Genomic DNA, 24,973 nt, shown 5'->3' with positions numbered 1-24,973 from the left:
GTCACTGAATATTCTGAATCAAGAAAACAGTACTTAGCACTATAGGACTTTGATAACTACTGATGCAATAAAGGAAATTGTTCTTTTTTTAAAAAAAATTAATCCATGTCTGGGGAGATGGCTTAGTAAGGAAAACACTTGATGGGAAATCATGAGGACCTGAATTTGAATAACCAATGCCCACATGAAACAGCTGAGCATGACAATGAAGGTCTAGAACTCTACCCTGACTCCTAGCATCGTGGGGTAGGGAGACAGGCAGATGCTTGACTAGCCATTGTAGCCAAAATTGGTGCTCAATGTTCCTCAAGAATTAAGGCAGAGAGAACTGGAAGAAGATACCCAACCTTAGCCTCTGGCCTCTACACACATACCCACATGGGTGAGCAAACAGGCAGACAGACAGACAGACCGACAAGAAAGAAAGAAATGAGATGATGATGAGAACTGATAATAGTTATATTTACAGAGCTCAATTATTTATTTTGTAACAATAGCAGAAATATCTAGATCAAGCACAAAGCCAATCTACCATGCTTTAAAACAGTAGTTCTCCACCTTCCTAATGTTACATTCCTTTACCACAGTTCCTTGTGGTGTGATGACCCGCAACCATAAAATTTTTTTCATTGCTGTTTCATAACTGTAATTTTGCTACTGCTATAAATCATAATACAAATATTTTTGTAGCTAGAGGTTTGCCAAGGATATTGCAAAGCATAAATCTTCTCTCTCCAAATCATTTCTGCAAAAGTTACTTGCCATTCCAATGCCCCATTAAGAGTGCTCACATGTAATGACACAAAAAAATCACCATGTAATAGTAATTTTCAGACAGGCTGAAATTTACCTCCATATTTGAAGAAGAAGAAGCATTCTCCCAGAAGATGCAACCTGTAGAAATGCATTTCCATAACGAACGGAAGCAGATTTTCGTTGTTTTTATAATTCAGCCCCTCAAAACTTAAATTCCAGATTGGCTCAGATTAGTTTTCCATAAAATAATATGTGGTGATAACTTCTGAACAATAGATGTGATTCCCTTCAAACTAAACCATAAAGTCCGTGTTTGGAAATACAGAAGCAGTATTCTCACTTCAGATGGGCAGTTTTCGTTTTCTCAGGCATCAATGTGTCCAAAACGATCTTGATGGCCAAGTTCCACAGATTACTGATGGTCTGGGACACAAGAAGTCAAAGCAGACCTTGGTGAGTGGAAAATCCCCTCTGCTCTGACTCAGCAGAGCTGTTCTTTTCCTCTTGTCACTCAGGGACTTTGCAGTGATGTGCAACATATGCAGCTTTGTGGATGACCCCGTCAAGTGGTGGAGTCATGCTGCTTCGCCAGCTTCCAACCAGCAGTGCTGTGCCCAGGAACTTCCGCAAGGTCAATCAAAGGTAAAGAGAATGCTATGTGTTTCACTACAGGTTACTGTCTTTTCTTCTGTATGTTTTATGTTGTTTCTTTTTCCTCAACACAGAATTATCACTCTCCCTCACTATCCCAACTATTCTTATAGTGTACCCCTCAGATCTTTGACTCTGGGCATTCAATCAAATGCCCAGAGTCATTGATTCTGTGAAGTCAGTCAGTGCATTGGACCCAAACACATACTGCTTTTGAGCAGCCTCTAGACATCTACTGCTGTATTAAGGCACTTGCCCTGAAAAGCACTGGACTCCTCTGAAAGGGAACTTTGACTTCAAAACTTTCCATGACTTTGCTAAAGTTTCTTAGGACTAAACAAAGTGTAAGATGCTCTGGTTAGCTTTAACTGTCACAACCTAGAACTATCTTGGAAAAAAAATCTCAACTGAAGAATTGCCTGTATCACACTGATCTGTGGTGATGTCTGAGGGACTGTGGTGGTTTGAATATGCTGGTAACTATTAGGAAGTGTGGCCTTGTTAGAGGAGGTGCAGCCTTGTTGGAAGAAGTGTGTCACTGTGGGGGTGAGTTTGGAGACCCTCCTCCTAGCTACCCGATGACAGTCTGGTCCTGGCTTCCTTTAGACAAAGATGTAGAACTCTCAGCTCTTCCAGTACCATGCCTGCCTAGGCACTGCTGTGCTTCCTGCCATGATGATAGTTGACTGAACATACAAACCTGTAAGCCAGCCCCAGCTAAATGTTGCCCTTTATGAGTTGCCTTGGTCATTGGGTCTGTTCACAGAGGTAAAACCCTAAGACAGAGATTGTCTTGATTTTTGTATTGATTCAAAATGTTTCACCCACTGCGGGTGATACCATTCCCTAGGCAGATGATCCTGAACTATATAGGTGAGTGTGAGCCTGCCAGCGAGCAAATAGCATTCTCCATAATTCCTGCTTCTTCGACTATGAATTGAGTCCTCTGGTTGGAGATTATACTGTATGGATTAGCAAGCAGGCCTGCCTTCAAGTTCCTGCCTTGATTCCTCTCAAAGGCAAGCTAACTTGCTGTAGGAAATTTTCTACAGTAAGCACCCTGACACCAACAAGAGCAGAAGAGAGGAGATGTATTTGTTAAGAAAGTCAAAGCAAAGACATCTCTGGAGAGGCCCTGGGCCCAGGTCTGGTTTGTATTTTACTTTATACTGTAAATCTACAAGGTTGGGGTAGGCAAGCAAGCAAGATTTTATAGAAGCCTTTGTGGCAGTCAGCAGGTTCTTAAGGACAATGTGACATTGTATCAGCTAGTTCTACAGGTCGTTCTGTTCCAGTGAACTCATAACTGACAAATAGACAGCACAAATAGGCTTTAAGAAAATCAGAAGTAAAGCCTCAGCATAAGAGAAAAACAAAAGGGAGACATACATACACAGACACACACTACTACGGCCAACATACAAATAATAAGAATTAGCAATCATTGGTCATTAATATCTCTCAACATAAATGGACTCAATTCCCCAGTGAAAAGACACAGGCTAACAGAATGGATGTGAAAACAAGATCCATCATTCTTTTGTATACAAGAAATACATCTCAACATTAAAGATAGTTACCTCAGAATAAAGAGCTGGAAAAAGTTTTTCCTAGTGAATAGATCCAAGAAACAAGAAAGAGTAGCCATTCTAATACCTAATAAAATAGACTTCCAGTCAAAATTAATCAAAAGAGATGGATATTATAATTATATAATCAAAGGAAAAATCTACCAAGATGATGTCTCAATTTTGAATATCTATACCTCAAAGGCAAGGGCACCCTCATTTGTAAAAGAAATACTACTAAAGTTTAAATCACATATTGAACCCCACATACAAATAGCAGAAGACTTCAACACCCCACTCTCACCAATGGAAAGGTCATCCAAATAGCAACTAAACAGAGAAATAATGGACTTAACAGATATTAAAGCATTCCACCCAAAATAAAAAGAACATATCTTCTTCTTAGCACTTCATGGAACCTTTCCAAAAATGAGCATATACTGGGCCATAAAGCAAATATCAACAGATACAAGAAAATGAAAATAACCCCCTGTGTTTTATCAGACTATGAATTAAAACTGGACTTCAACAACAACAGAAACAACAATAAATCCAAAAACTCATGGAAACAGAACAACTTTCTACTCAATGTCAACTGGGTCAAGGAAGAAATAAAGAAATTAAAGCCTTTCTAGAATTCAATGAATGTATCCGAGAATTCTAGAATGAAAATGAATGCACAACGTACCCAAACTTATTGGACACAATGAAAACAGTGCTAAGAAGAAAGTTCATACATAGCACCAAGCGCCATCAAAAAGAAGTTGGTGGGATCTCATACTAGCGACTTAACAGCACACCTGAAAACTTTAGAAAGAAGCAAACACACTTAAGAGGAGTAGATGGCAGAGAATAAGAAAATGTATGGCTGAAGTCAATAAAATAGGAAAGAAACAAAGAGAACAATACAAATAATCAATGAAACAAAGAGTTGTTCTTGTTTTTTTTTTTTTGAGAAAATCAACAGATAATCAAACTAACAAAAAGACAGAGAATGTATGAATTAACAAAATCAGAAATTAAAATGGGGACATAACAACACATACCCAAGAAAATCCAAAGAATCATTAAGTCTTGCTTCAAAACCTGTTGTGGTTATTTAAATATGCGTGACCCAAGAGTAGCACTGTTAGGAAGTATGGCTTTGTTGGAGTAGGTGTGACTTTGGGAAATGTGGTACTTTGATACTCTTTACCTAGCTGCCTAGAAGACAATCTTCTGCCTGGCTTTGGATCAAGACATAGAACTCTTGGCATTTTCTCCAGCACTCTTTCTGCCTGGATACTGCTGCCATGCTTCTCGCCATGGTGATAACAGACTGAACCTCTGAACCTGTAAGCCAGCCCCAATTAAATGCTGTCCCTTTTAAGAGTTGCCTTGGTTGTGGTGTCTCTTCTCATCGATAGAAACCATAACTAAGACACCAGTTTTATAAACTGGAAATTTTTAAACAAAATGGATGATTTTCTTGGTAGATTCTACTCTTCCAACATTAACTCAAGATCAGGTAAACTATCTAAATAGACTTTCTCCTAAGGAAACAGAAGCAGTTATTAAGTCTCCCAACCAAAATAAGCCCAAGGCCAAATGGTTTTAGTGAAAACTTCTACCAGATTTTCAAAGAAGAGCTAATACCAATACTCTCAAATTATTCCACAAAATAGAAACAGAAGGAACATTGACAAATTAATGAGGCTACAGTCACCCTGATACCTAAACTATACAAAGACTCAGCCAAGAAAAAAATTTCAAACCAATTTCCCATATTAATATTGATGCAAAAATGATTCCAAGAACATATCAAATACATCATCCACCATGATCAAGCAGGCTTTATCCCAGAAATGCAGGGATGGTTCAATAATCCAAAAACTATCAACATAATCCACCATATAAACTAACTGAAAGGAATAAAAAGCATATGATTATCTCATGAGGTCTGAAAAAGCTTTTGACAAAATCCAACACTCCTTTGTGATAAAATTCTTGGTGAGATGGGGGATACAAGATACACACCTAAACATTAAAAAAAAAAAGGCAACATATGGCAAGTCAATAACCAACATTAAACTAAATGGAGAGAAATATAAAGCAACTCCTCTAAAGTCAGGGACAAGGCAAGGCTCCCCACTCTCTCCCTATCTTTTCAGTATAGTACTTGAAATTCTAGCTAGAGCAATCAGAGCTCAAGGGGATTCAAATTGGAAGAAGTGAAGTATTGCTATTTACAGTTAATATGATAGTATATAGAAGTGACGCCCAAAATTATACCAGAGTATAACAATGATAAACACCTTCAGCAAAGAGGCTGGATACAAAATTAACAAAAAATTATTATCCCTCCTATATACAAACAATAAAGTGGCTGCCATATTGAGGATGGCAATAAATGCAGGTCCTCTGCAAAAGCAGCTCCTAACTGCTGAGCTGTCTCTCCAGCCCACACGGAAAACACTGCATAAAGGGCCAGCCGGAACTCACTGTGGAATATCTGTGATGGATAAAGAACTGCTGCAAAAACACCAGAGATGGAGATAAATGGCCACCTGTGTGCGTTACTAACCAACACCCTGAACAAGAACCAACACGTGGGGTGGAATCAGAAAAACAGCTTATTTTTCTCTTCCATTCCTAACTTAAAAAGCATCCCGCATTTTTCCTCTGTGGAAACTTGAATTTTCTTCTTCATAATAAGAGCTCATTCTGCAGGTTAAGAGTCTCTCTTAACATAGAAGGGGAGGAGATATTTAATGACTCCGCATTTTTTAAAAAATAATGTTTTAATAAACATGCATATCTATTTTTATATCATTGATGTTAGTAAAAGCATAAGAGTACAATAATATTTGGTTGTTTAGCCTTAGACATTTACAAGTTCAGGTAAGTGGAATCTCTTCACACCGGGCTTTCAGCCAAAATGTTGCCGGTAGCATTCCATTGCCAGTGGATGAAGAGATATACCCAGCTGGGTACGCTAGAACCCTGGAAAGCACTCTTATGAAAGCCTTTGTTAAATGACTTCAGGAAGATTGCACCAGCTGGGCGAGTGGGCGGAACATCGGCAGACAACTGTTCAAGGACAGGACAAGCAGATGCTTTTAGGACAAACAATCCCAACTCCGTTCTGGGAGAAATGATATCAAAAGGGCTTCAGAAGGTCCACGCTTGCATAGGAAATGAGGTTCTTTATGGTTCTGTGTGGCCAGAAGCTTTTGCACACTTGAACTAAGGTTCTGTATCTCTGCTGAGCCATTCTTCGTGTCAGTGAAGGAATTTTGAAACCCAGCTTCAGGATTTTATGGCAGAAGTTTACCTGCAGTCAGTATTTCCATGAATATTTGCAATAGAGATTAGGTTTTAAGTTTCATATGTATTTTTCTCACATAGAACTCCTTAGAAAGTCTTTCTTCTGAGAGGGCTAATATTTTCTCTTATTTTTTTTTATTCTTTAAAGGCATGTTCATATCTTTCCCTGTGTATTTCTCTCTACCATGTAACATGTACATACATTTGAAAATGCTTGTAAGCCATGACTTGAGATATGCTAAAAGTCATCAGTAGACGGTATTTCATGCTGTTTTCCCATTGAGAAGAGGTTAGAGTGGGTTTGCACGGCTGGCACGCATTCCCCTCACAGGCAGAATGCCCTTCAGACAGGCATTAGGTTAAGCAGCCACTTTCCGCAGGAGTTGAACCACAGCCAGCCTTGTACAAGCTCATTTCATAAATATTTTTCCCTTGAAAAAACTTGAGATGGATGGATTCAAATTTTTCCAGGAAGATACTGAAAAGTCTGCTCGTGGCTATATCAGCAGAAAGCATCCATCTGTTCTTAGCAATGGTTTAACTTAATTTACTTTGCACCATATTTATTAGCCAGGACTTGGGAGCTTCTGTGAAAGATCGCATATTTTTCTTATCTCCCCATTTTATTAAAATAGCGCATTTATGTGAAGCATGTGTTGCTTGCAGTACTGTTTTACGGTGGAGGGAGTGTTTTGTTACAAAGATGTCATGACATCTCTATGGCTTTGGTTATTGACATTCCTTTTAAATGTCATGATTGGTTGACTTCAGTCCCCATCTAACTTGTCTGTGATAAATGTTCCTCCCTCTCTGTACTGCTTCTTCTTAATGCCTCTCCCTTGTTCTACAAAGATGCCTTTATGTAATGACACTATGTGTAGCCTAACCATGCCCCACAAAGCTCCACTGCAAACTAATGTGAACGGCTACTAATATCTATCAATTAATATAGGGCTTTGATACTATGCACAATGCCCTGGATTCTATCCCTAATATTACAGAAAGAAGGCACATGCCCTTAAACCCAGTACTGTAGCCTCTAGAGGTAAAGGCAGAAGGATCCGTTCAAGGTCATCCTCAGCTACATTGTAGTTCCAAGTCAGTCTCTGCCTAAAAAACAAAACAAAACAAAAACAAGCAAAAAAGCCAATTTCCAAAGTAAACAGGATTTAAAGATGATTCAGGAACAAGGAATCAATCCATTGACCGTTGGATTGATGTCAGTAGCACTAGAACAACTGCATGAGCTTTTCTGCTTAGTGATTTGAATATATGAGTGTTGTCATGTTTATTCACAAAGCATCTGCCCTGATTAATATCTCACTTTATAGCTAACACTAATTTGATACATTGTGTCTCCTCTTTGACACAAAACTATGCTTCTCTCTTATATTTAATGAGTAGATATTAATTTTAGCAGTGCCTCATTTTTCATTACATTCTCATATCTGAATATGAAAGACATAAAAGTGGATGTCTTTATGATATTTTTAATTAGATGAAATTCACACATATATGTATATGCAAGCTCATGGGCCCAATAATTCTCTAGTGTTTAAATTCTGTTTGTAACTTTGGAAACTTTTCAAATTAAAACAAGAAAGGCAAAATGACTCCATTAAGATACTCTCTACCCTCTGCAAAGGTGTCCTTTATAACAGTTCCTTCTGATAGGCTCCTGTAATTTTCCACCAAAAATTAGTATCCAAGAGTCTCTTAATCAGATAAAACTTTACTATGCTCTAAATTCAAATAAACCTGCCCAAAAAGCTTTGTACTCTCGCGGTTTTAGCCACAGACATGGGAACATAGAGTTGAGAAGAAATCCGAGAATGGGGAAGTCACACAAGAACCTTGCCCAGTCTGAGCCAAGGTTATACACCAGAGATGAGCCAGTCATACCTGCCTGACCTGATGTACCTGAGCCTTCAGAATCCATAGGTAAGAACCCGCCAGCCCTTCAGGATGGGTAGCATTATTGTCCCGATATTTTACAGATGGAAACGTGAAATTTGAAGCCTTCTGTAGTACCAGTTGGGAAGTTGAACAGTTGCCTGAGGGAGTCATGGTGCAGATACTCATTCCGGCAGCCACAATGGCCCAAGACAAGTATCCACTGTTTTTGGAACTCTGCTTTAACTGTGCCCAACATACATCTTGATTATTTGGTATTTTATACATTGCAATAATTCTGCATTTTACCAATTAGAATTAAAATATGTATGTATTGAGTATTTCTTTTCTATGTTTGAATACTCTTTCATGTCACTGTTGAATTTCACTTTGGTGTTAACTGCCAAACCGAGAAAGCATTGGCACGGATGTTGGAAGTGGGCAATTCTCCCACCCAGCAGGACAGTTCTCCTGACAAGAAATAACCACAGAGAGATTTTTGTCACTTCATCCCTTAAAACTAAAGACAGAATAGAGAAAGCTACCACCAGGGGGCAATATATACCTTATCACATGATCAGAATAAGAAGCAATAACTATTGAAAACAAGCAGCCATAATTTTTGGCTTATTAACTCTGTTCTTTGTTCTCTCTTTTCTTTCCTTCTTTCTTTTCTGCCTTTTTTTTTAAGACAGGTTCTTTCTATATAGTCTATGGACTCTCCTGAAAGTTGAAATGTAAATCAGGCTGGTCATGAACTCATAGAGATAACGTTCCTCTGCTCTAGAATGCTGGCATCAAAGGAATGAGCCAACCATGCCTGGAAGATTTTTTATTTTAAATTTGAGCTAACATTAAACAATCAGAAGTGTCCATATATAAATATGGATGTTCAGTTTTTCTCGAAGAATCAGAAGATCTGGCAATTACTGGCTCCGCATTTTTCCAAGATAACAACTGGTGTACTTGGAGCCAGTTCTCAGCCTCATTCGACTAACCACTAACTCTTTGGCACCCCATTATTTGTGTAATGCACGCACATGTGTTTATGTCTTGTCCCTGTAGTTTATCTGACACCTGTAGTATTCCAATTTATCAATTACTTGTCCAAACAAGATTATGACATGAAACATAATTGCAAGGAAGTTTATATATATTGTACTTCTGGACTTTTGCAAATAAAGAAATGTTAATTTTATTGTTTAAAAATATTGTTTTGCCACCAAAGAATATAGTCATTAGACATTAGCACACAGATCAAATAAATTTTAGGCTAATAATGCTTAACTACTTTGAAGTACCTAGTCTAACTTGTCCTCCTGCTGAAACAGAAATTTGCATATTCATTTCAAATCTACCCCTCAGGGAATCTAGACATTTCTTTACCCTATGCATTCTGTTGCCTTAAATCAATATGGCATCTGGCCATGGCTGCAGGTAAAAGCAAGAATTATACAGCTCTAGGAGCTTGCTTAGACGTTTCTCAACTCAACTACTTCCTTCTCTCTTGTGGGTGAAAGACATTTTTGGAGGAATAAGAGGGGGTTCAGTCACACATATCCTCTACTGGATCTTCTGTGGCTTTCCTTACAATCCAAAGCAAGTAGCGCCAGCAGTGTTCTCCAAGGCCTTGGCAATAAGGCTATCGCTCCTGCCAGATTCCTAGACTATCCTCACGATTCAGGGTCAGACCCATTTCCGATTTCATAGAGCAGTCACTGTTGCTCTGTAGAGGTAGTTTGGGACCAGCAAAGCTTGTTTTATCATTCTGTTCTTTACTGAATGACTTGCTATTGTATGCTGAGAACATGTTTCCTGAATTCTAAATGGAGGATAGTTCTTTTACTTTGCTGCTTTACTGCAAATAATTATCATACTGCCAATAAAACAACACAGAGTGCACAAGTCTGGAAATGCCTCAGAAGCACATAGGTTCTCAGCTCCTTATCTCATGGCTAAGGAATTCAGATGTACGTCAATGTGCTCCTCATTTTCATCTTCACTGTGAAAGAATTTTGGTGCAAGTAGGGCAGTTGCTGAAATTTTGCACATAGACTGAAATACGCTGGACAGATGATTCCCTTCTCATGTGAGCTCTTCTACCAGTCGGCAACTGAACCGACTGAGGCATTAACCTCAAATTAAACCTCAGATCTGGCTCTCTGGGGACTAGTGAGATTGCTCAGCCAGCAAAATGCTTGCCCAGAAAGCATGAGAAGCAGAGATTCCCAGCTCCCATGTAAAAAGCCAGATATGACACTGGACACCTGTAATCCCAGCACTAGGGAAACATGTAGGACATTCTCACTGGCAGCTCATGTAGCCAAATTGGTGAGCTCTAGGCTCAGTGACACATACTTGTGCATCTGTGCACACAAAAACATAATACACATGCACACATGTAATCTCCCTATCTCTCTCTGTCTCTCTGTCTCTCTCTGTCTCTCTGTCTCTGTCTCTCTCTGTGTGTGTGTGTGTATGTGTGTGTGTGTGTGTGTGTGTGTGTGTGTGTGTGTGTGTGAAGGAGGATACTATACTGAGCATCTGAGCATCTTGCTTTTTCACATCTACCTTACTCCCTCAAGACAAGGTCTGCCACGGAACCTGAAGCTAAGCTGTCAGCAAGTAAGCCCCAGTGATCCTGGTGTGCCTGCCTGCCATGGAGCTGGGGTCACAGTCACAGGAGCAGCCATGCCCAACTCTTCTTCTGCTAGGGATTTGAACTCAGATCCTCATGCTTGTGCATCTCCCTAGCACTGAAAGATGACTCTTTAAAGAAAATCTCAGAGACTAATCCTGGTACCTCAGAGACTGAGCCAGGAAGATTGCCATGAATTGTAAGCCAGACTGGACTGCACAGTGAGCTTCAAACTGTCCTGGTTTAGTGTGTGTGCTCCTAGCTCCAGAACCAAAGAAAACAAAATCTTTCTACTATCTCTACTAAACCCATTTTTAGAACTTGGGTGTTGGGAAATAAGAGAGAATTTTTCCATATTATGAAAGAATCGTAAGTTTTTCAGATTCACCTTTTTTTTTTCAGTTAAAAAACACACCAAAAATATGTAATTACTTTGTGTCACATTTACTTTGAAATCATACATTCAAGGAGTTCAAAATAAACCCATACTCAGCACATTTGTTACATTTCTGGGAAGGATCAATTATCTTCTTTTCTCCTCATTCTCAAACCAGAAGGAGCTCAAAGCACCTCATGTCATAATAGGGTAAAATATGGTGGTGTGTCATAAACACATCCCCTTGGCAAAGGCTGGAATCCAAATAGTTTTGGTAAGGTATGCATCTTGATTTTTCAGAGTCCAGGAATCCTGCCAAATTCTGGGAACTCGAGCAAATTTAAATAGAGAAAAATCTCAGTTTTTCTGGAATTCAAATCTCCTTAGAAATTCAAAATATGGGCTAGAGAGATGGCTCAGCGGTTAAGAGCACTGACTGTTCTTCCAGAGGTCCTTAATTCAAATCCCAGCAACCACGTGGCTGCTCACAACCATCTGTAATGGGATCTGATGCCCTCTTCTGATGTCTCTGAAGACTGTGACATTGAAATCATATATAAGAAAGAAAGAAATCTAAAAAAAATTCAAAATACACATTAAAAACCTATTATATCATTAAGTCATCAGAACAGAGTGCTAGGCACAATAACAGAGTGACTTTAGGTTCCTAGATAACCTAGGCTGCAGAGAAAACTCCATTGTGGGGAATGGACTTGGGAAAGATAAAAATGAGACAGGCGAATTGGTGCAGGATTTAATTATTTTTCTTGGGGCGCTCTTTCTCCTCCTTTGCACGGTCAAGAACGGGGAAAGCTCCCTTGTGGAGGATTCCTTTAGCTTTCCTTGAGGAAACCTGCCTCACTTAGAACTACTTCCCAAGGGATCTCTCCCAAAGAGTGAGAAAGATTTAAAAAAAATATACTTTGGGCATTTTACATCTGACTCATTTTCCTGGTAAAACTGAAACAAGGCTGATGGAGTCTTGATATTGACTTCTTAATTCCTGTTGTTGTTAAATAATTCTCTCTGGCTCTCGTTCTCAATCTCGCTCTCAATCTCTCTCTACCCTCCCCCCACGCACACTTTCTTGCTTTTTGAAACACGATTTTTTTAATGTAGCCCAGGCTATCCCTGTATCCATGACAACCCTTCTAATTCAATATTGCTAGTGCAAGAGTATAGACATGCGTCAGCAGGCCTGGCTTTGCTCATCTTGCTCTCTTGTGCCACAGAGCCGCCCTATCAATGACTCTTTTTTCACATATAAAATGCACCTCAGTGTGTCCACCTCTGTCCCCTTTACCCCTGAGCAACCAACTTCATCTCACCAACAGGGCTCACTTGGAGCCTCAGCCACAGTTTGCCCCGCCTTACCACCTCCTGGTGACACTCTCTGGTGGCTCCCCTGCTGAGAGCTCTCTGGAGGCTTCCCACTGGGCTCCTCCCCGAGGTCTCTTTCTGTCTCCCTTGCTCTTCATGCTTTTCCGGTGTTACTTCACTTCTGACTCTGAGGTACACCAGCTGTGGTGACTGTCTCCCTGCTCAGGTCCTCCTGTGACCCTAGGCTCTCTTTATGTGCTCCTCATTCAAAGCCTTTTCTTGCTGTAGAGGCCAAAGAAACTCTTGTTTTGCCTCAGGTACCTGTGCTCACTCATTCTTCACTTTGCTCAGGCTCCTTGTCCGTGTCTTTGTGTGCCCATCAGGGCTCCTGCCTCCAGATGGTTCAAGTTCTGAGCCGAAAGGCTCATTTTGCCTTGTCCACAGCTGTTCCTACAGCACCTACAATACACCATCACTCTGTAGAGGTTGGAAAATCAATGAGTCAGTGGGTAAATGAAAACTAAATTTGTCCCTGTTTCCCAGATTGAGCGTCTATTAGTTTGACCCCCAACTAAAGGGTATGGTAGCTGTGACTGCTCTCCTTGCCCACTGTCTGAAGGCTAGGAACATGGGCCTTTTACAGACTGGACCTGGTATACTGAGCCCTAGTTTTCAGACCCAGGCCCCACAGAAATTTCCTAACCAACCATTTTCTCATAATTTATTATTTTTGAATCTCTGAAGGAATTAAAATAAAACTACAGGGTGTTGTGGTTATTATTATTCTGAAGGTATTGTTTGCTCCACCCCCTAGTTGTCTTTAAATATTTACTAGGGGTTTCTCTCCCACTTCAGACCATATAGTTCTCAAATAAAAGACATAAAAAAACCTTTAGATTTATAATAAACTTAACATCACTAGAGCTGGACAGAGGTCAACCCTCTATGCTGTTTTGTCTACTTCCTATGGTGATTCCTGAGATATCACTTGCCATGTTCTGCCTGGGCTGCTCCTATTCCAACAAGCCAACCCTCACGGGCATGCACTCATGATCCACCTACCTCATGGCCCGCTTCTTCCTTCTCTCCCTCCTCCTACTCTCTGCCTCAGGGAACCTTTGCCCTACTCCATCTCTTCTGCTCAGCCCAGGCTGTAGACATCTTTACTCACTAATCAGGGATAACTTGTGGGGAAAGGTTTGCACAACAAATGCTGGTGTATGTGAGAATCCACTTGTCTTAGAGCAACCAGGTCTTGGGATATAGATTTTAGCATTCGAATACATAGCAGTACAGACCAACATCCTACTACAGGGTGCACTCAAGTGTTCCACCGAGACTCAGCAACTAGCAACATTTTACCATGGTTTCTGTCTTCCACCTCTCACTCCACCTCCACACAGTTCTCTAAACCAGTTATCACAGTGATGATTATAGTGACTATCTGTCTCTATCATTTTTTTTTCCCTGCTGGTCAACTGGCTTTATTCACGACCACGACTTTTAGTCGTCATGATGAACATTTGAATTTATATCATGAGTACACAGTACCCAATTAGAAGGAGCATGGAAGGATTATAGGGTTTATCTCCATAAAATAAAATGAAATTCCCAGATACAGTCTTTCTCCTTTGAGTGTAAAGGTGCCCCTATAGAGTTGTTATTGTTACCATAATGGTGTCCAATCCATAGATGTTTTTAAGCTACTTTGTTATTTACAATATAAACAACTCAAAGTAGCAAATCTATGAAGAATGTTTGAGGAAGAAAATCCATTTTTGCAATTTCAAAAAGTTTATGTCAAATTTATAAACACTTTCCAATGGTCGCAGGTTGGAAACTCAGACACAGCCTTTTACTGTTGCCACCATTAAATGAGATATTACTGCTCTCTGTCCACTGATGTAGGACCAATAGTACCAAGAGTCCACTGTGACTTCATTAGGTATAGAATATTATCTAGAACATTTTCTCTGAGGGATTTAACTGCCTGATTTTTGCACAGATTAGGACTTAAACTAATTTTGTGAGGAAGTTCTCCATCAATGAGCTAACCTTGAGTTTGCAATTCTCCACAATAATAAGAGAACACTGCAGAAAGTTCTTTTTTCTCCTTACAATTTTCAGCTTCTGAGCCTGACTAAGAGTAACTCTTCTCACGATTTCAGTACAGGATGACCGACCGCTCATCAAACTTGACAAACTCATATTGCTTAACAGTGATAGCCACATGTACTTCCAAAATGTTTTCATCCATCTATCCAGCTTGAGTGGCATTCAAGCCAGCTAGTGACTGGGAGCTGGAAAGACTGGCATGAAACCATCGCCACCCCCCATTGGCTTCCTCCAGTTCTAGTATCGTCCTAAGAGAGCAGATGGAGCGAGGGTGAGAATGTAGGAAGTGATTTAAAAAAAAAAAACAGAAAGAAAGAATGAGCCGAAAAGTGATGCTAGCTAGGAGAGAACACAGTCTCAAAAACATAAGGAATAATAGACATACCACTGGGACCAAAAATGAGAAGACTCAGCCCAGGAAGAGGTTAGGGCTTCCAGGTCAGTTACTCAGTCAAAGCACCACAGCACCAGAAGAACAGCCAGGAGGGATAACAGCAAAGCCAACTTTACTTGTCTACCTCATGCCCTGGTAGAGAAGCTTTGTCAATACCTACAAACAGTTCCATTTACCAATTCGCAAAAGCATACAGCATAGTGTTTCTGAGTTTGATCCCTGATATCCATATGGTAGGAGAGGACTAAGTCCCACAGGTTGTCCTTTGACTTAGACACATGCACATGCATGCCATAGCCCATGTGCATGTACTCACATACACCCACCACATACATAGCCCACACACAAATAAATGAATGTTATCCAAATAATTTACAAAGAGTACATTTTCAAGGCTTCCAAGGTGTATGAACTGTGTGATTGAAAATAAGACATAGCAATGGGCTTTACCATGGGGCTTCGTCAACTTTAACAGGTTCAATGAACAACATGTTCACTTCTATATTACACTTCTTAACAATTGTCTTGTCACAGATGCAGTAACATGAAGTTATAATCCTGCATTCTGGAAGAAGAGTCAGAAGGATCACTACAAGCTCAAGACTAGAGTGCTCTATCTCCTGAGCTACAGGCCAACTAGGGCAACATAGTATGAGACTCTGTCTCAAAAGGCAAACAAACAAATAAAGAATTATTGGTCATATGGTGGGAAGTACCTGTAACAAAAGATTATGAGTTCAAGGCCAAATTAGACTATATAGTAAAGCCTTGTTCTAAAAACCCAAGGGACTGTGGTAGCACATGCATAATCCTGCATTTTGTCCTCAGAATCACACATACGCACAGAGAGAACATTACACTAAATAAGGAACAGCATCAAGTTTCAATGTAATCACCAGACACTCTTTGGACAAACTCAATTTCATTTACTTTCTTTCATGCCTAAAAACATGTGGTTTCTCATAAATTAAGAGCACCACCACCTAATCTCTTCAATACTGGGCTGAAGTCGAGTTTAAAGTCCACTTTATTTTTACTCAGGTTCAGTTTCACCTGAAAGAGCTGGAAGCATTCCTCTTGAGAAAAGAAAGCAACTTGTGTTCATAAAAGTTGTATTGTAAAACTAAAACACAAAACAAACCATTGTGTGGCCCTTAGAACCTGATAGCTTTCAGAAAACTGATCTGTGACACAGCAGTGACTGTCAAAACTTAGCACTCATTGTATAAAGCACTGTGGAGACACACAGTAGAAATGGTGGTATTGCTTCAAAAGGTGACAATTGTTTTGGCATTTCATTCAGAGAGCATATGGCAGTGGAAATGCGGGACTAAGGTGGCTTAGAACTGGGTAGCTCCTCTCTCCACCTTTCTTATCTTTTTTTGGTACCCAGTCCTTATTCCAGTTTCTCCTTTTTCTATGCTCAGATTACAACTGATTGCTTATAATCTATATCCTTTGAGATGAGATAATTTGATAAATTAACTTATGCTGTGGTTTGTGCTGTTTTTACACTTGTGTGCAACATGTTATATTTTAAATGTCTTTTAGAGACAGTATTTAATTTTTAAATCTATTTTTTGAACTCTTTCTGAACCTCTTCTTCCTTCAGCAAGTCTTTCTTTTGTCTTTATGTATAGACAATACTTTACGAGTCTTATTAATCTAATAGTGGGGGTTTCCGTATGCACCATGGGACTTTGGGTGTTCTTAAACTACATCATTTGAAGGGCGACCAGCAGTGCCTTCCTTTCTTGAGAGCTGAGAAGAAGAGAAAGGGATAAGTATATTCATATCCTAGAGGAGATCCTCAGATATGCCCGTGACCTGCAGAGGAAGGTAGGCCTGTTCTACTTTTAAGCAGCCCTGCCAGATTTCCACAAGTGGTTGTGAGGGGGAAAACATACATCTCTTAAAGGAGATGTGACTGGTGTTAGGTCTGGACCATTATTCAAAATGGCATTATATATGGCAGGAAATTTTAGCCTTCCTTGTTTTGTCCCATTGAATTCTAAATGTATCTTCCTTCCCCCACTGCTGCCTGCCAGTCACTGTGGAAACCAACATGCTTCCCACACATTTCCAAATGTGTCTAAGAGCCCTATCGAGATCTATTAGCTGATTTATTTTCCCTAGAGGTTAGACCCAGGACCTTGCCCATGCTAGATAGATGCTATGCCATTGAGCCACACCCTCAGCTACTAAATGAGATTTCAAAAAGTCTTTTTAAAGATTATTTTATGTATATAAATGTTTTGCTTGCTATAAATCCCCTAAGATTGAAACTATAGATGAATGTGAGCCACCGTGTGGGTGCTGAGAGCAAACCCCATGTCTTCTGCAACAGCAGCAAGTTCTCTGAACTATGGGCTCATCTCCTAGATGATTTGGGGCATTAGAAACTTCTCTACAGAAAACCCAATAAAGTACTATTTATTTAAATAATAGAGACTCCATGGCCATGGACCTCATATCTTGGCTCTGCAATATATTGTATGTTTGGGAAAAGGCAGAGAAGAACTTTCCCCCTCAACACTCTCAACCTAATTCCAGTGCATGGGTTCCCCATAAGTCAGGAACCCAGACTACAACAATGGTAAGTTTTTCTGGAGTGGAGCCTCTGTTGGTGTGGCAGTTTAGTGAGGAATATGTTGGCAATTTGACATCGATCTTTCTAATATTATGACAGCAGCCTTTGGAGATATTGCTCCATTTGAGAGTAGCACATCATCAGATTCAAGTTGGAGATGCAATGTGTCCCATGATCAAAGATCATTTTCTAAGAATGATACATAAGGAAGAATTGGGATGGAAATACTATGCTTCTTAATATGACATAATAAACATTAAAATAGGGGTTGGGGACATAGCTCAGTTGGTAGAACACTTGCATAGCATGCCCAAAGCACAGGTTAGATCGCCAGCTTTGAATCAACCAGGCATGGTGGTGCATGTCTGTGCAAGCACTTGGAAGGCAGAGAAAAGAGGATCAGAAGTTCAACGTCATTGCCAGTTCGAGGCCAACACAGAATGTGTGAGACCCTGCCTCAAAAATAAAGCAATTAGATTATTTTCATATCAATAAGAAAGCAGAATGGGAGGAACAACTGGAGGAAGAAAGAAGGCCCCTAGGGAAGCTGATTCGATTACGGAGGGGAGTGGACAAGACCAATAATGACATAGAAGCACAAGGCCTCTTTGATGAAACCCATTACTATGTATGTTACCCTAAAATAATTAATAATAAAAACTAGAAAATTCAAAGAAATCATGTTAGCCTAAACACTTTTCACATAAGAAATTGTTATTTAACATTGTTTTTGGTGAGTCTATTTCTATTAATTTTTCATAATCTTGGAATTAAATATTTTTAAGACATCGATCTTTCTAATATTGTGACAGCAGCCTTGGGAGATATAATAAGAATAAGAACTACTACACATTGTCATAGTCAAAATACGTGGTGTGCTTGTGGTGACTAAATCAAAGTTTCAGGGGCCATAAAGAGTTTTATGGGGGGAGTAAAGTCCTTTTGTTTGCATTAGATAAGATACTCGCTGTGCTGTTTTATTAAGTAGTGTACAAAGAATGTGATTTATAAGAAAATTGCATGGAGAAGAATTTCTAAAACAATTAACTTAAGAAGTATAACCCTGGAGCTGGGTGTGTAGCTAATTGTAGACTACTGCCTAGCACGCAAGCAGCCCTGTATCCAACAACATAACCAGGTGTGGTGATACATGTCTATAACCCGCATGTGGGAGGTACAGATGGGGCATCAGAAATTCAGTGTTATACTAAGCTGTAAAGCAGGCTTAAGGACAGCCTGCAAGGCTTGGGACCCTGGAGAGAGAGACTGGCAGTGGGGGGCAGGGAGAGGGAGAGAAAAGATCTGTGCAAGATATGAGGGAATGGACGCCAGAAGGTTGGGATATTGAGACTATATATTTAAATAATATTAACTGTGCATTCCCAAAGTAAGGATTAAGATGCACACCTTAAACACTGAAAATTGGGTATAAAATGTTGCAGATCACTGTACCAGAGGAGGTTAAATTGATAGTTATATAAAAAAGAAGATCAATTCTATTTCTTCCCCAGTAACCCATGGGTTAGCTAGCAGCTAGTGCAGGGAATGAAACCCAACACACAGGAGTTCCTGGGTGCACCGTCTGTCTCTGTGCCATGTTTCTGAGGTTGATGCCTACCATGTCAAAAGAAATACAGATAAAGAAAAAGGAAGTCACTCCTTTTTTATTGGCACAGCTATAAGCATTAGTCACTGTCCCTCTGAACCATGCTCATCCTGATAAGCTCTGAGTGTTAGCAATAATAACCATCAACATTCATTTACACATGCACCATTCACATGTGAAGGCTATTGTGTCAGGTAATTATTAAAATCAATCTTATGGCATAAGCATTATTATCAACATTTTAAGTAAAGGGACTGAGTCTTAAGGAGTTGTAGTTTGTTCAAGACAACGTGGAACCAAAATGGAAATCCAGACTACTGAGACCTGAACCTGTGCATTAAGAGCCTATCTGATACCAAATACCAAAATTAAATCAGGACCAAATAGATCATCTAAACAGTCCCATAACCCCCAAAGAAATAGAAGGGGTCATAGAAAGCCTTCCAACCAAAACAAGCACAGGACCAGATGGCTTCAGTGCAGAATTCTATCAGACTCTTCAAACTATTCCACAAAATAGAAACAGAAGGAACACTACTCAATTCCTTCTATGAAGCCACAATTACGCTGATAGCAAAACTACACAAAGATCCAACAAAGAAAGAGAATTTCAAACCAATTTCCCTTATGAACATAGATTCAAAAATACTAAATAAAATTCTTGCAAACCGAATACAAGAACACATAAAAAACGATCATCCACCATGATCAGGTAGGCTTTATTCCAGGGATTCAGGGTTGGTTCAATATACGGAAATCCATCAATGCAATCCACTACATAAACAAACTCAAAGAAAAAAGCCACACGGTCATTTCATTGGATGCTGAAAAAGCATTTGACAAAATTCAGCATCCTTTCATGCTTAAAGTCTTGGAAAGAACAGAAATTCAAGGCCTATACTTAAACGTAGTAAAAGCAATATACAGCAAACCGGTAGCCAGCATCAAACTAAATGAAGAGAAACTTGAAGCAATCCCACTAAAATCAGGGACTAGACAAGGCTGCCTTCTCTCTCCCTATTCATTCAACCTAGTACTCGAAGTTCTAGCTAGAGCAATTAGACAACAAAAGGAGGTCAAAGGGATACAAATTGGAAAGGAAGAAGTCAAATTATCATTATTTGCAGATGACATGATAGTCTACCTAAGTGACCCAAAAAACTTCACTAGAGAACTCCTACAGCTGATAAACAACATCAGCAAAGTGGCTGGTTATAAAATCAACTCAAGCAAATCAGTGGCCTTCCTATACTCAAAGGATAGGCAGGCTGAGAAAGAAATTAGGGAACTGGCACCCTTCACAATAGCCACAAACAGTATAAAGTACCTTGGGGTGACTCTTACCAAACATGTGAAAGATCTGTATGACAAGAACTTCAAGACTCTGAAGAAGGAAATGGAAGAAGACCTCAAAAAATGGAAAAACCTCCCATGCTCATGGATCGGCAGGATTAATATAGTTAAAATGGCCATTTCGCCAAAAGCAATATACAGATTCAATGCAATCCCCATCAAAATCCCATCTCAATTCTTCATAGAGTTAGAAAGAGCAATTCTCAACTTCATCTGGAATAACAAAAAACCCAGGATAGCTAAAACTATTCTCAACAACAAAAGAAATTCTGGGGAATCAGTATCCCTGACCTCAAGCAATATTACAGAGCAATAGTGTTAAAAACTGCATGGTATTGGTACAGTGACAGGCAGGCAGATCACTAGAACAGGATTGAAGATCCAGAAATGAACTCACACACTTATGGCCACTTGATCCTCGACAAAGGGGCTGAAAACATCCAATGGAAAAAAGATAGTCTTTTCAACAAATGGTGCTGGTTCAACTCGAGGTCAGCATGCAGAAGAATGTGAATTGATCCATCCTTGTCTCCTTGTACTAAGCTCAACTCCAAATGGATCAAGGACCTACACATAAAGCCAGAAACTCTGAAGCTAATAGAAAAGAAACTGGGGAAGACCCCTGAGGACATCAGTACAGGGGGAAAGTTCCTGAACAGAACACCAATAGCTTATGCTCTAAGATCAAGAATTGACAAATAGGACCTCGTAAAATTACAAAGTGTCTGTAAAGCAAAGGACACCATCAAAAGCACAAATCGTCAACCAACAAATTGGGAAAAGATCTTTGCCAACCCTACATCAGATAGAGGGCTAATATCCAATATATACAAAGAACTCAAGAAGTTAGACCCCAGAAAACCAAATAACCCTATTAAACAGTGGGGTACAGAGTTAAACAAAGAATTCTCACCTGAAGAACTTCGGATGGAGGAGAAACATCTTAAAATGCTCAACTTCATTAGTCATCAGGGAAATGCAAATCAAAACAACCCTGAGATTTCACCTTACACCAGTCAGAATGGCTAAGATGAAAAACTCTGGAGACAGCAGGTGTTGGCGAGGATGTGGAGAAAGAGGAACACTCCTCCACTGCTGGTGGGGTTGCAAATTGGTACAACCACTCTGGAAATCAGTTCCTCAGAAAAATGGGCACCTCACTTCCAAAAGATCCTGCTATACCACTCCTAGGCATATACCCAGAGGATTCCCCAGTATGTAATAAGGATATACGCTCTACTATGTTCATAGCAGCCCTATTTATAATAGCCAGAAGCTGAAAAGAACCCAGGTATCCCTCAACAGAAGAATGGATGCAAAAAATGTGGTATATCTACACAATGGAGTACTATTCAGCCATTAGAAACAATGAATTCATGAAATTCTTAGGCAAATGGATGGAGCTGGAGAACATCATACTAAGTGAGGTAACCCAGTCTCAAAAGATCAATCATGGTATGCACTCACTAATAAGTGGATATTAGCCTGGAAAACTGGAATACCCAAAACATAATCCACATATCAAATGAGGTACAAGAAGAACGGAGGCATGGCCCCTGGTTCTGGAAAGACTCGGTGTAGCAGTATAAGGCAAAACCAGAATAGGAAAGTGGGAAGGGGTGGGTGGGAGAATAGGGGGAGGGAAAGGGGCTGTGACTTTCGGGGAGTGGGGGACCAGAAAAGGGGAAATCATTTGAAATGTAAATAAAAATATATCGAATGAAATAAATTAAAAAAAAAAAGAGCCTATCTGAGCGAACCATTGTTCTAGGAGATAGGGCAAGACCCTCCAGAAGATAAGACTTTGATCTTGACAGAAGGAGATGAGGTCTCAAGTATCCAAGGTTGACCTTGAACCCTTGATCCTCATGTCCCCACTCCCAAGAGCTGGTAAAAATAGGTGTGGGTTCCACAGCTGGATTCATTCATTTTTAAGTGGACCACAACAGAAGCAATAGCAAGGCAGAACATAAAGGACAAGAAGAGGCAAGAACACTGACCTAAATTTAGAAGTTGCTATGCCAAGGTCTGGTAGGACAAAGACAGAGTTTATATATTGACTGCTTGGTTTCCCAAGGCAAGCAAATCACACAAGACCAATAAGACCACCCAACTGGGTGTCAAACAATTGTGTCCCCAGGTCAACATGTCATCAGGCTGCTCTGCTCAGTACTGCTCAGGAGTACTCAGCGGCAGTGATGGGGGCAGCAAGAGTGCTTTCCTTGAATGCCCCAATGCAAGCCTTGTAGAATGCATGTACTTCCACAAACAACTTGCCATAACTCAGAAGATGTCTTCCTATTACTCCTGAGAGCCACAAAGGAGTGCTTCACAGGGAGTTTGTTAGAGTCATTCTTGCTCAAGACCCACTTGGCTAGCTAACTACAGCTTCTCCGAAGGTGCCACTACTACAAAGGTAAGCCTGTTAACTGTCCAGTGCCCAAGTCAAGAGGCCCACTCCATCTCACAGGCTTCTAGGTGAGGAAAGCCTTCCTCTGCTGGCATCTTGCCTGAGACCTTGCTGCCACCACCCAGAGTATTACTAGAGTTTTCTCTTCTTTCCATCATCTTGGCTCAAAAAACTTCTCCAAGCAGTGAGAAGCATCAGTTCTCTGTGTACTGTCCCCATTTAAATACCTCCAAGGAGAAAAACAACATTTCTCTACCATTGGAATGTAAGTAAACACACTTATTCTTCTTGGCAGAAGTCTGGCCCCAAATTTCACAATCAATAGCTTCTGTCATCTAACCAGAATAATGTCTTGTTTATGATAATAGTACATTTTCATGCTTGTTTGTTCCTAATTAAAATGAATCACTTTGATGGATCTAACTACCCCCCCCCAAAAAAACCAAAGCAGTGACATTCAAAATAAATAACTCTTTTTTTGTAGTGACCCAAAAATAGAGAAAACAATTTACATGTTTTAAATTCAAACTTGACTGAGATACCCTCTTACATTTTAGTTAAACAACTCCAGGATTGTTGTTTTCAGTTTGGTGGCTAAAATAAGTTAGAGAAGAAACAGAGTTAGAATCTAGGTTTTCTGACACCCCCCGCCCCAATCTGAAGCCAGGAGGCTGAGAGAGATGTAGTCTAATCTTCTCTGCAGGAGAATGAAGACTGGACCTCTCTCTGCCGCCTTGGTTAGCTGTTGGCCATTTTCTAGGTATGTGTCATTTCTGGCTCTCACACTTTCAACACAGCCTGCTCTTATGCACTGGGCTCTGTGGTTTTCTGGAATCCTCACCAAGAGCCTCTTTCAAAAGGAGAGCTTCACAGGCTACATAGACATCACACAGCCTCCTTTTAAAAGCTGCCTGTATGTTCTGCTCAAAATGCTTAAATCACTACCAAGACTCATTTTATTGTAGCTTAGATTATACCTGAATTCCTTTCGTTTTTTTTCCATGCTAAATTCCTAGGCTCTGAGTAATTTTTCTACCTCCATATTTATATCACTGAATAAGCTATTATATGCTCTTTGTAGCCTAGAGTTATTTACACATGCTTCCTAATAAATCAGTTTCTGCTTGTTTTTACTAAATGATCAAGCCTTTTCCCTTGGTGTGTAGCTACCTAGATATGGTGCCAAAGGGCCTGGGTTAGCATCTCTCCAATATCAGATGCAATATGAACATTCTGCTCATTTCCCTATACCTAATTCAAGGAGGGGCTCCCCTCCTCATTCTCACCAGGAAGCAGAAACCTACCTACACCTCTGTCAGTTCCCATAATGCTCTTGGCTGCGGTGAATATGCTGTGAGAGAAAAAAAAATAGCCGTGTGTGGTAGTGTTTTACCACACTGCTGTTAAATGCCTGAAAGCGCACTCTGCTCCTCCCGAGGCACAGAAAAGCTCTCTTCCTTCCCTGGTAAAGACAGAGGAAAATCGCGTACCTTCCCTGCCTGCTGGCTGTTAGGATGCAGGACCTCCTACATGTAGCTTAGGATCTGAATATGGCTGGCCCTCCATGATCACTGAGCTCCACCTCTGTAGATGCAAACAACTGGGAAGCACAACTACGCAAAACAGAAAATTTGCATTAGTATTCATCCTCTTTATACCTACCCCCTGAATATTAGCTCCTAAACAATAGAGTAACTATGTAACACTTTATCTTATTAGGTCTAAGTTAAAAAACAAAGAAGACACATGCACAGTCACAGACTTTGATGTGTATAAGAACCGGCTGAGGGACTGGGGATGTAGCGTCTTAGGTAGAGTGCTTTTCCAGCCTGAAAGGAGCACTGGGTTTCATCCCTAGCACTGTGTAAATTGAGCATGGTAATGTGTCCTGTAATCCTAGCACAGAGGTGAGGGGGGGGGGCAGGAGGATCAGAACAAGAGCATCCTCTGCTCTATATCAAGTTGGAGTTGAGCCTGGAATACATCAGACTGTCTAA

The sequence above is a fragment of the Apodemus sylvaticus genome, chromosome 9, assembly GCF_947179515.1.
Source record: "Apodemus sylvaticus chromosome 9, mApoSyl1.1, whole genome shotgun sequence".
Classification (NCBI taxonomy): Eukaryota; Metazoa; Chordata; class Mammalia; order Rodentia; family Muridae; genus Apodemus; species Apodemus sylvaticus.
The sequence above is the reverse complement of the archived record's forward strand: the minus strand, read 5'-3'. Positions refer to the sequence as shown.